The sequence below is a fragment of the Nycticebus coucang genome, chromosome X, assembly GCF_027406575.1.
Source record: "Nycticebus coucang isolate mNycCou1 chromosome X, mNycCou1.pri, whole genome shotgun sequence".
In the NCBI taxonomy this organism is placed as follows: Eukaryota; Metazoa; Chordata; class Mammalia; order Primates; family Lorisidae; genus Nycticebus; species Nycticebus coucang.
The window spans coordinates 107,261,369-107,272,709 of record NC_069804.1 but is presented as its reverse complement, the minus strand read 5'-3'; the positions used below and the strand labels follow the sequence as shown (position 1 = coordinate 107,272,709).

The window sequence follows — 11,341 nt, the reverse complement described above, 5'->3', positions numbered from 1 at the left end:
GTGTTTGCACCAGCCTGAATTGCCTGGAAGTCTGCCAGGCCCCTGCAGTCTGCCGCTATCTAGCAGGAGGAGATGGGGTCTGACATCTTTGAGTGCTTGATGCAGGTGGTGTGAGGGAAGTCTTCACTCAGGCTTAGCCCCGTCCCTGATTGATGTTGCTAACAGAACAGAACAGAACAGAGCAGACAACTTTGTGGGGTTCTGTCTCTGTTTCTGCTAAAATCGCCTGCAGAAAACAGGCTTTTCTGAGTTCAAACGTCTTTGCTGCTGGAGGTTTGTGTCCGATTACCTCTCTGAGTCAGCCCTGCCCTGGAACCTTCCCGGGTTTGTGAGCAGTGTCAGGCAAATCCTTTGCTCACTGGTTGCCTCCTCTGGTTGCCCAGGGAGACAAAGGGTGTGGCTTCAGAATATCCAGAAGTGAGCCGTTTTGCTTTTAAAGAAAAAATAGCTGTTGATTTGCCTCCAGGAACTGCCACTGTGGTGTGGCCACACAGCCAACCCTTTTCTCCTCTGTCTCGCGCCCCAGAGTCAGCACTGAACGGCCGCAGTTTATGCTCTGTCCACACCCCTCGAGAGATCTCCCAAGAATCCTGACTCCTGGGGGCAGGCTCCCAGACCCCGAAGTGAGAGTGGGGGGAAGCTAGAGTTTCATTCAGTTTTATGCCTGGCCGTATTGTTTCCCGGGGATGGCTGCTGCACCGCACAGCAGGGAAGTGCTGCCAAGGCATGACTTCCTCACAGCCGAGTGCCTTCTCCTCACTCGCGTGTCTCAGAATCAGCGCTGACCAGTCGTGGCTCGGGCACTTTGCACTCCCCTCGAAAAATCACCGAAGGATCTGAATTCCTGGGGGACAGGCCCCCAGACCCCGATTGAGAGTGGGGGGAAGCTAGAGTTTCATTCAGTTTTATGCCTGGCCGTATTGATGCTCGGGGAGGGCTGCTGCACCACACCGCAGGGAAGTGTCACCAAGGTGTGACTACCCCTTAGCCAGGTGCCCTATCTTCACTCGCATGCCTCAGAGTCAGTGCTGACCAGTTGCAGCTCAGGGACTGTCAACTCCCCTTGAGAAATAACCCAAGAATCCGAACTCCTGGGGGACAGGCCTCCAGATTTCAGTGAGTGGGAGGGGAGTGTTAGGAATTCAGTGTTGCCGGCAAAGGATTTTTAAAGTTTTATACAGTTTTATGCCTGGCAGGAGAAGGCCATGGCACCGTACTAGGGGATGTAGGTCCAGTTTTTAGAAGGTCTCTCCCGTGGAGTGTAGTGGAGAGGGTTTTTAATTTCTGCCCATTTGTTTAATTGTGGGGCTCTTGAGCTGGTCTCATGGGGGATGGGGACTCCCGTCTGTTTGGTGGTGGATTTTGTACCTTTTATTTGCGTCCTTGTGATCACAGCTTACCTCAGCGGTGTTGATGTGCGTTCTTCAACCTTCTCTCTTGGTGTGGCTCAAATCTACCAGGATACTTACTAAATTGCTGTCCCTTAACTCTCCTTCTGGATGGGAGCCTCTGTTAAAAGCTGGCTTCAGTCCGCCATCTTGTCTCTCCCCCCTATAGCACAATTTATTTATCCATTTCTGGATCGGTGGGTACTTGGGCTTTTTCCATGACTTAGCAATTATGAATTGGGGTGCAATAAACATTCTGGTACAAATATCTTTGTTATGATGTGATTTTTGGTCTTCTGGGTATATGCCCAGTAGAGAAATTACAGGTACAAATAACTTTGGTACAATAAACATTCTGGTACAAATATCTTTGTTATGATGTGATTTTTGGTCTTCTGGGTATATGACAAGTAGAGGAACTACAGGATTGAATGGCACATCTGTTTTTAGATCTCCAAGTGTTCTCCATATCTCTTTCCAAAAGGAGTGTATTTATTTGCACTCCCACCAGCAGTGCAAAAGTTTTCTCTTTTGTCCACAACCACTCCAACAACTCTGATCTTGGGATTTTGTGATATGGGCTAATCTTATTGGAGTTAGAGGATATCTCAAGGTAGTTGTGATTTGCATTTCTCTGATGATTAAAGATAATGAGCATTTTTTCATATGTCTGTAGGCCATGCGCCTATCTTCTTCAGTGAAGTTTCTCTATAAGTCCCTTGTCCAGCTTGCGATGGGATCACTTGTTCTTTTCTTCCTTATATGTTTGAGTTCTCTGTGGATTCTGGTCATTAAACCTTTGTCGGAGACACAGCCTGCAAATATCTTCTCCCATTCTGAGAGGTGTTTCCTTGCTTTAATTACCTTGTTCTTGGCTGTGCAGAAGCTTTTTAGTTTAATCAGGTACCGGTAGTGTATTTTTGAAGCTGCTTCAATTGCCCGGGGGGGGGGGTCCTTCTCATAAATACTCATCCAGACCGATTACTTCAAGGGTTTTCCCTGTACTCTATTCTAGTATTTTTATAATTTCATGTCTTAAGTTTAAAACTTTAATACAGTGAGCGTTTATCTTAGTTAATGGTGAATGGTGTGGGTCCAGTTTCAGTCTTCTACTGGTTGCCAGCCAGTTCACCCAGCACTAATTATTAAATAGGGATTATTTTTCCCACTGTGTGTTTTTAATTGGCTAGTCAAATATCAAATAACAATAAGTAGCTGGGTTCATCTCTTGGTTCTCTGTTCTGTTCCAGACATCTACTTCTCTGTTCTTGTGCCAATACCATGCTGTTTTGATCACTATCGATTTATAGTATAGTCTGAGGTCTGGTAGCATGGTTCCTTTTTCTTCGTTTTTATTTCTGAGTAATGTATTGGGTATTTGAGATTTTTTCTGATTCCAAATAAAACAAAATATTATTTTTTAAAAATCTTTAAAGTATGACAGTAGAGCTTTAATAGGGATTGCATTAAAATTGTATATTGCTTTGGGTAGTATGGACATTTTCACAATGTTGATTCTTCCCAGCCATGAGCATGGTATGTTTTTCCATTTATTAACATTTTCAGCTATTTCTTTTCTTAGAGTTTCATAGTTCTCTTTATAGAGATCTTTCACGACTTTTGTTGGAATAACTCCGAATATTCCATCTTTATTGCGACTACTGTGAATGGAATAGTGTCCTTAACTGTTTTTTCAGCTTGACTATTGTTGGTATATATAAAGGCTACCGATTAATGAATGTTGATTTTGTAACCTGAGATGCTGCTGTATTCATTGATGACTTCTAAAAGTTTTGTAGTAGTATCCCTGTAGTTTTCCAGATATACAATCATATCATCTGTGAAGAGCGAAAGTTTGATCTCTTCTGACCCTATATGGAGACCCTTGATCGTCTTTTCTTTCCTAATTGTGATAGCTAAAACTTCCATTACTATGTTAAACAGCAGTGGGGACAATGGGCAGCCTTGTCTGTTTTCTGATCTGAGTGGAAATGCTTTCAGTTTAACTCCATTCAATACGATATTGGCTGTGGGTTTGCTGTAAATGGCCTCTATCAGTTTAAGAAATATCTATTCTATACCAATGTTCTTAAGTGTTCTGATCATGAAGGGATGCTGGATATCCTCAAAAGCTTTTTCTGCATCAATTAGAGAATCATAAAGTCTTCGTTTTTTATTTTGTTTATCTGCTGAATTATACGTATAGATTTATGTATATTGAACCAGCCTTGAGACCCTGGGATAAAACCGACTTGGTCATGATGTATAAGTTGTTTGATGTGTTGCTGGATTCTGTTTGTTAGGATGTTGTTGAATATTTTTGCATCTATATTCATTAGTGATATTGGTCTATAATTTTCTTTTCTTGTTGGGTCTTTACCTGGTTTGGGGATCAGGGTGATGTTTGCCTCATAGAACATGTTGGATAGCCTTCCTTCTTTTTCTACATTTTGGAACAGGTTGAGTAATATAGGTACTAGTTACTCTTTAAAGGTTTGGTAGAATTCTGACGTGAAGTCATCTTATCCTGGGCTTTTCTTTTTAGGGAGATTTCATATGGTTGATGCTGTTTCAGAACTTGATATTGGCCTGTTCAAATTTTCCACTTGATTCTGGCTAAGTCTTCAACAGTGACGTGCTTCCATGTATTGGTCAATTTCCGTCAGATTTTCATATTTCTGAGAATAAAGTTTTTTGTAATATTCATTAAGGATTTTTTGAATTTCTGTGGAATCTCTTGTTATTTCCTCTTTGTCATTTCTGATTGATGAAATTAGAGATTTTGCTCCCTTTTTTCTGATTAGGTTAGCCAGAGGTTTGTCTATTTTATTGACCTTTAAAAAAAAGCAACATTTTGATTTATCGATCTGTTGTATAATTCTTTTGTTTTCAATTTCATTTAATTCTGCTGTAATTTTGGTTATTTCTTTTCTTCTACTGGGTTTGGGGATGGATTATTCTTCCTTTTCCAGTTGCTTGAGATGTCCCATTAAATTGTTAACTTCCTCTCTTTCTGCTCTCTTGAGGAAGGCTTGCAGTGCTATAAATTTCCCTCTTAGGACTGCCTTTGCAGTATCCCAGAGGTTCTGATAATTCGTGCCCTCGTTGTTGTTTTGTTCCAGAAAGTTGGTAATTTCTTTCTTAATCTCATCTCTGACCCAACTATCATTCAACATAAGTTTATAAAACTTCCATGTTTTTGTATGAGTATGCAGATTCCCGTTGTTACTGAGTTCAACTTTTATTCCATGGTGGTCTGAGAAGATTCAAGGAATAATTTCTAGTCCTTTAAATTTACTGAGTTTAGACTTGTGACCTTGGGGTGGTCATTATGGAGGTTAGGTCTGAGAATATCCTTAAGAGCTGGTTTGTTTATGGCAAATTTCTTCAACATATGAATGTCATTAAAGTTTTTAATTTCTCCATCATAAATGAATCTCAGTTTAGCTGGATACAGGATCCAGGGTTGAAAGTTATTTTTATTTAGGAGATTGAAAGTCGACCACCCTCTTCTGGCTTCAAAAGTTTCAGTAGAGAGATCTGCAGTCATTCCAATATTCTTCCTTTTGTAGGTAATGTATTTCTTAAGTCTGGGTGCTTTCAGAATTTTCTCCTTCGTATTAACTTTAGTGAAGTTACTTATGATATGCCTGGGGGATGTCATATTCGAATTGAGTCATGCTGGGTTACTGAAACTGTCTGCTATCTGAATTTCAGAATCCCTATGGCATGTCTGGAAAATTCTCTTTCATAATTTCATGGAGAAGGGCCTCTGTGCCTTGCGATGCCACCTCATCACTTTCAGGGATTCCAATGAGGCAGATATTAGCCTTCTTTGAATTATCCTTGAGCTCTCTGAGAGAATGATCTGTTTTTGTTCTTCATTTCTCTTCCTCTTTGAGAGTTTGGGAGCATTTAAAAGCTTTGTCTTCAATGTCAGACATCCTTTCTTCTGCTTGCTGCACTCTGTTACTGAGGGACTCAACTGTATTTTTTAGATTTTTGAGGGCTGCAAATTCTTTCTTCTGTGCATCAAAATCCTTGGTGGTTTTGTCTTTAATTTCTTTAAATTCTTGAGACAACTTTTGAATTTCTCCTCGAATTTCGAATTCTGACTTTTGATATGCTCTTTTATTTTCTAATTCCAATTTTTCCTCCATTCTATTAATCTTATTTGCAATCCAAATTTTGAATTCAATTTATGACATCTCGGCCAGCTGTTTATGAATGCGATCATCAGTTACATCTGCCATCTTTCTTTCGGTGGGTTGATCTATTCTGGTTATTCATGTTAACAGTTTTTCCACTGATTCCGTCCCATGATTATTTTACACCATTTGACTTTTCCCCTGGAGCTTTGTTGAGGACACGTACAGTGCTACCGCCTGATAAACTGGAGACCTGTTTGGTGTGGTGGGGTTAAGTGGGTCTGTCTTGTTTTCAGTTGGTCTCTGTCCGACCCTAGTGAAACAGTTCCTCTGGATTGAAGTCTCAGCTGTGGAGAAATAACAGCAATTAAGTCACCCCTCCATCCACAGGTAACAATTGGAAAAGGAAAATCAAACCTCCTTACAACGACACACGCAAGGAACCACTTGAATAGTCTTCGGGCGATTGGCTCAGTTCAAAAGGTCCAAATCAATTGTCTCAGTCAGCACTTGTCTCAGGTTGGAGAGCTTAAAATGTCTTTGGTAAGTGGATCACAGGGGTCTGTTGACAACTCAAATATGACTGGCTCCAGTGCTCGGTGAAGTCAGGAGGACCCACCCAAGAAATACATTAGTCTGGGAAGGTTGATGACTCCTTCCCTACCTTGCACCTCTGTCACAACCAGTCACTGATAGGCCCACATGGCTGTGACTTAGTTGCCTCCAGTGAACAGATACTCCAGGGGGTTGCATGTGCCTGAATCACAAGGAAATCCATATCTGGTCATCTCTGCTCTGCTCTCTGTCTCTATCTAGCAGGGGGAGGTGAGGCCTGACAACCTCGGGCACTTGATGGAGGCTGGGGGGTGTTCACTCTGTTCCAGCCCCACCCCTGATTGATGTTACTGACAAAATAGAACAACTTTGTGGGAATTTTTTTCTGTCCCTGCTAAATTACCCTGCATAAGAGAAGCTGTTTTGAGGTCCCAGAACCTGTGCCTTAGGCTCTGTCTTTACTCCTGCAGGTTTGTATTCACTGCATGGTTAGCTGTCAGCTCTAGCCTCCCTCTTGTTGTTGTTGAGTGTGAAAATTGGAGTTAGGGAAAATAGCCAACCTGAGGATTTAGCAAAACACCAAACTAATTGAGTCCAAATGAACAAATAGACGGATAAAAAAGCTACCAGACACAGAAGCCCACAGATGCACCAACAATGAGAAACACATAGACATACAGACAACAACAACAAAAAACAACTACAATAAAAATAATGATAATCATAAGAGAATTGAAAAAAAGGTAAAAAACAAACAAAAAAATCTGATGCAAGCACTCTCAGAAACCATAATAAAGGCAGAAGAGGAAGAGAGAAGGGAAGAAGGAGGAAAAAAAAGAAAAGAAAAGTGGTGTTCATAAAAAAGTTAAAAAAGAATTAAAAATAGGAATAATAAAAATAAAAATAAAATATGTATATAAATAATAATGATAAAAAAATTAACAATAGCTCCTCCAAGAAAGTGATGAGGAAACAAAAAAAAGGCACCAACCACAAAATATTATTCTTGTGTATATGTAGAAATATACATCTATATGTGTGATGTAGGGATCAACTTTCATAGGAAAATATTTATAATGCAATATACTTTAAGGACATCAGGTGGTGCTGTGAGTTGTTCCCAGACTTATACCTGTTTCACAGTTTACACTGTTACCATGGTAACCACCCTACCTGGCCTATCACCATTTTGGAGTTTCTGTAAAAGTTTATTACCTAATTATTGTCCAACCTCAGCTGCTCTGTTCCAGATAGCACTCCTATCCGACCTCCCAACTTGGTGCTGGAGTCCATGCTTCACAAATCTTTCCACTCTGCTTCCACATTCTCCTGTAAAGTGGCAACTGCAATAGGGTTTGGGGGAGGGTTCTGGCTGCTGCTGGCTTTACCTGCTGCCAGCTCCCATGGCTGCAGTGCATGGAGACTTATCCTCAGTTTTTGTGGCTCTGAGTCTCACTTTTGAATCTGGACTCTTAAGTCCAGCCACCCACCAGTTCACTGCACAGCCTGAACTGCCGGCCCACACCAATATTCCCCACCAGGATGGTCCAGTCTATTTAATCACTCCTGTTGATCTGGGGGAAGGTGTCCGCCATTTTGGACAATTCAAAATATCTGTTTCCTGGGCGGGATCCCTTCCCTTCAATTTTCCATCGGGTTGCTTAGCCCCTTGTGTCTCTGAGTGGGACCCCTTTCAGATTGGTAAACTAGGCTCAGGAATAAATTTTTGTCAATTGGGTTTTGCCGGGAATTGCAAGCTCCTGTCCTCTGTGAAGGAGGGGCCTGCTGGCCGGCACGGCCAAGCAGGAAAAATGTCTACAATAGAGTCTGTGGTTTTAAGTTATACCTCATTTAAAGCAATCCGCCAATTCTCTGCATGTCTCCAGCTGTCTGTCTACACCAACAATCCATGCGGGGAAAAGGTCAAGACCCCCCTTCCTCTCACCTGATGACCTGGGAGAGGTGGGCTACACATCTGTCTCATCCACCATCATGCTCTGCCTCCTTTGCTCCATCTCTTTTTAAGGCTGCATAGTATACCATAGTATACATATACCATAATTTATTAATCCATTCATGGTTTGATGGGCACTTGGGCTTCTTCCATAACTTGACTATTCTGAAATGAGCTGTAATGAATAATCTGGTGCAAATATCTTTTTTGCAAAGTCATTTTTGGTCTTTTGGATATACTCCTAGGAGAGGAATTGTAGGATCCAATGCAGGTCAATTTTTAGATCCCTGAGTGTTCTCCAAACTTCTTTCCAAATAGAACGTATTAGCTTGCATTTCCACCAGGAGTGCAGAAGTGTTTTCTTTTCTCCACATCCATGCCAAAATCTGTAGTTTTGGGATTTTGTTATGTGGGCTACTCTTACTGGAGTTTGATGGTATCTCAAAGTGGTTTTCATTTGTATTTTTCTGATGATTAAAGAAGACAAGCATTTTTTCATGTGTCTGTATACCATGTGCCTGTCTTCTTTGGAGAAGCTTCTGTTCAGGTGTCTTGCCCATAATGAAATGGGATCACTTGTTCTTTTCTTATTTATTTATTTATTTATTGATTGATTGATTGATTTAAATCATAGCTGTGTACATTAATGCCACCATGGGGTACAATGTGCTGTTTTTATATACAATTTGAAATATTTTTATCAAACTGGTTAGCATAGCCTTCATGGAATTTTCTTAGTTATTGTTTTCAGACATTTATATTCTGCATTTAGTAAGTTTCACTTGTACCCTTCTTAGATGCAATGTAGCTGTGGTCCTACCAATTACTTCTCTGTGGATTCTGGTTATCAGACCTTGGTTGGAAATGTAACTTGCAAATATCCTCTCCAATTCTGAGGACAGTCTATTTGCTTTACTTACTGTGTTCTTGGCATTGCAGAAGCTTTTTAGTTTGATCAGGTCCCAGTAATGTATTTGTGGTATTGCTTCAATTGCCCTGGGGTTCTTCCTCATCACATTTTCTCCCAGCCCAATTTCTTCAAGTGTTTCTCTTGCACTCTTTCCAAGAATCTTTATGATTTCATGTCTTAGGTTTAAGTCTTTTATCCAATGAGAGTCAATTTTTGTTAGAGATGAAAGGTGTGGGTCCAGTTTCAGTCTTCTACAACTCGCCAGCCAATTCACTCAGCACCATTTGTTAAATAGGGAATCTTTCCCCCAATTTAAGTTTTTGATTGGTTTATTGAAGATTAAATGATGATAAGGGTCTGGATTCATCTCTTGGTTCTCAATTCCATTCCATACATCTACCTGTCTAATTTTTGTGCCAATACCATGCTGTTTTGATCACTACATATTTATAGTATAGTCTGAATTATGGTAGCATGATTCCACCTGATTAGTTTTTATTTCTGAGTAATGTCTTGGCTATTCAAGGATTTTTCTGTTTCCATATAAAATGAAGTACTAGTTTTAAAGATCTTTTTTTTTTTTTTTTTTTTTTTTTGTTTGGCTGGGGCTGGGTTTGAACCCGCCACCTTCGGCATATGGGACCGGCGCTCTAGCCCTTTGAGCCACAGGCACCGCCAATTTTCCAGATCTTTAAAGTATGACAGAGGTGCTTTAATGGGGATTGCATTAAATCTGTAGATTGCTTTGGATAGTATGGACATTTTAACAATGTCGATTCTTCCCAGCCATGAGCATGATATGTTTTTCCATTTGTTGACATCTTTGGCTGGAAAAAACAGTTATAACCTTTTTTATTGACATTTATATTTTAATAAGGGATAACATGCCAAATTACAGCCAACTGTTAAAGTTTTTTTTTTTTTTTTTTTGTAGAGACAGAGTTTCACTTTATTGCCCTCGGTAGAGTGCCGTAGCATCACACAGCTCACAGCAACCTCCAACTCCTGGGCTTAGGCGAGTCTCCTGCCTCAGCCTCCCGAGTAGCTGGGACTACAGGCGCCCACCACAACGCCCGGCTATTTTTTTGTTGCAGTTTGGCCGGGGCCGGGTTTGAACCCGCCACCCTCGGTATATGGGGCTGGCACCCTGCTCACTGAGCCACAGGCGCCGCCCAACTGTTAAAGTTTTGTTTCTTACTTTTTTTTAAATTCTGGGGTACAGCAAAATCAGCTCAGGGGGTATTTTTCTTGACAAGTGGTCCTTAGTCTTCCCATAGCAGACTCCAAGTGATCCTCTATGTCTAATCAGTCACATTTAGATGTTGGGTGGTGAGTCTTCCACATTTGATGCTTATAATTCCTAAGTGGTCAATATCTAATACTTTCACTTCTGGGTAAGAGAAAATGCATTTTGGTCTATTAATTCACCCACTCACTTCTGGAAGACATTAACTAACTCTGCTATTACAAAGACGTGAGTGTCATCAATATCTTGAATTATGAACTTCTTCCCCAGGGAAATGGACTCATCCAAATACAACAGAAACTGCTTGATGATGGGGTCACATTTTATAAGCCCTCCTTTTCAATACGTTAACCATCTTTTCCCAGTAAGAAGGTGCTGATGACCTTAGTAATGCATGCAACTCTGCCTACAGACCCAGTGCTGTTATTATTTTAAGTTTAGGTGAAACTGAGGCACAGACAGTTGACGTAATTTGGCTAAGGTCATCTACCCAGTAGCAGGGATTAATTTAAACTTGTAATTTGGCTCTATAGTCCATAAATTAAACCACTATGGTATTTACCTCCTCTAGAGCCAGTGGAAAAACATGGTCAAAAAAAGGATGCTTCTCAAATAAATAACATGTCGAACCCACTTTTAACAACTCCTGATTATGCCCCTAATTTCTATCCATGAAGTAATTTCAAAGATACTTTCTAATTTATTTCGAAAGGGCACATGCAGAACTTATCTTTCCTAAGTTCTCAGCAGCACTTGACCACTCTTTCTCCTTAAAATATTATTTCCCCTTGGTATCTGAGAAATTTATTTCCTTCACCTATCTCTCCCCTTCTGACAGTTCATGCACTCTATAAATATTTACTGAGTCACTTAATTTGTGCCATTCTTCTGGATACTAAAGGTAAAATAAAAAGATATTTAAAGTTGTTGCCCTACAGAGAGTGCATTGTAGTGGGAAAGAAATACTATTAAAACAGTGTTTTATATTTAAATACATAACAAGCCTTCAAACAATGTGAAGGCTAGAGGAAGAATAAAAAAAATATTGCCTCTCCCCATCTCAATCTCAATGTAAAGAGGGTAACTATGTTAATAATTAGGTATGCTTTCTTTCAGATCTGTGTGTCAGGGCATGCATGC

General features: G+C 40.4%; 1 pseudogene; it reads right to left on the bottom strand.

The window, feature by feature from the left end:
* Window positions 1-10,339: 10,339 nt before the first annotated feature.
* LOC128576932 (general transcription factor IIH subunit 5-like) overlaps window positions 10,340-11,341 on the bottom strand; it is a 38,889-nt pseudogene continuing 37,887 nt past the window's right edge.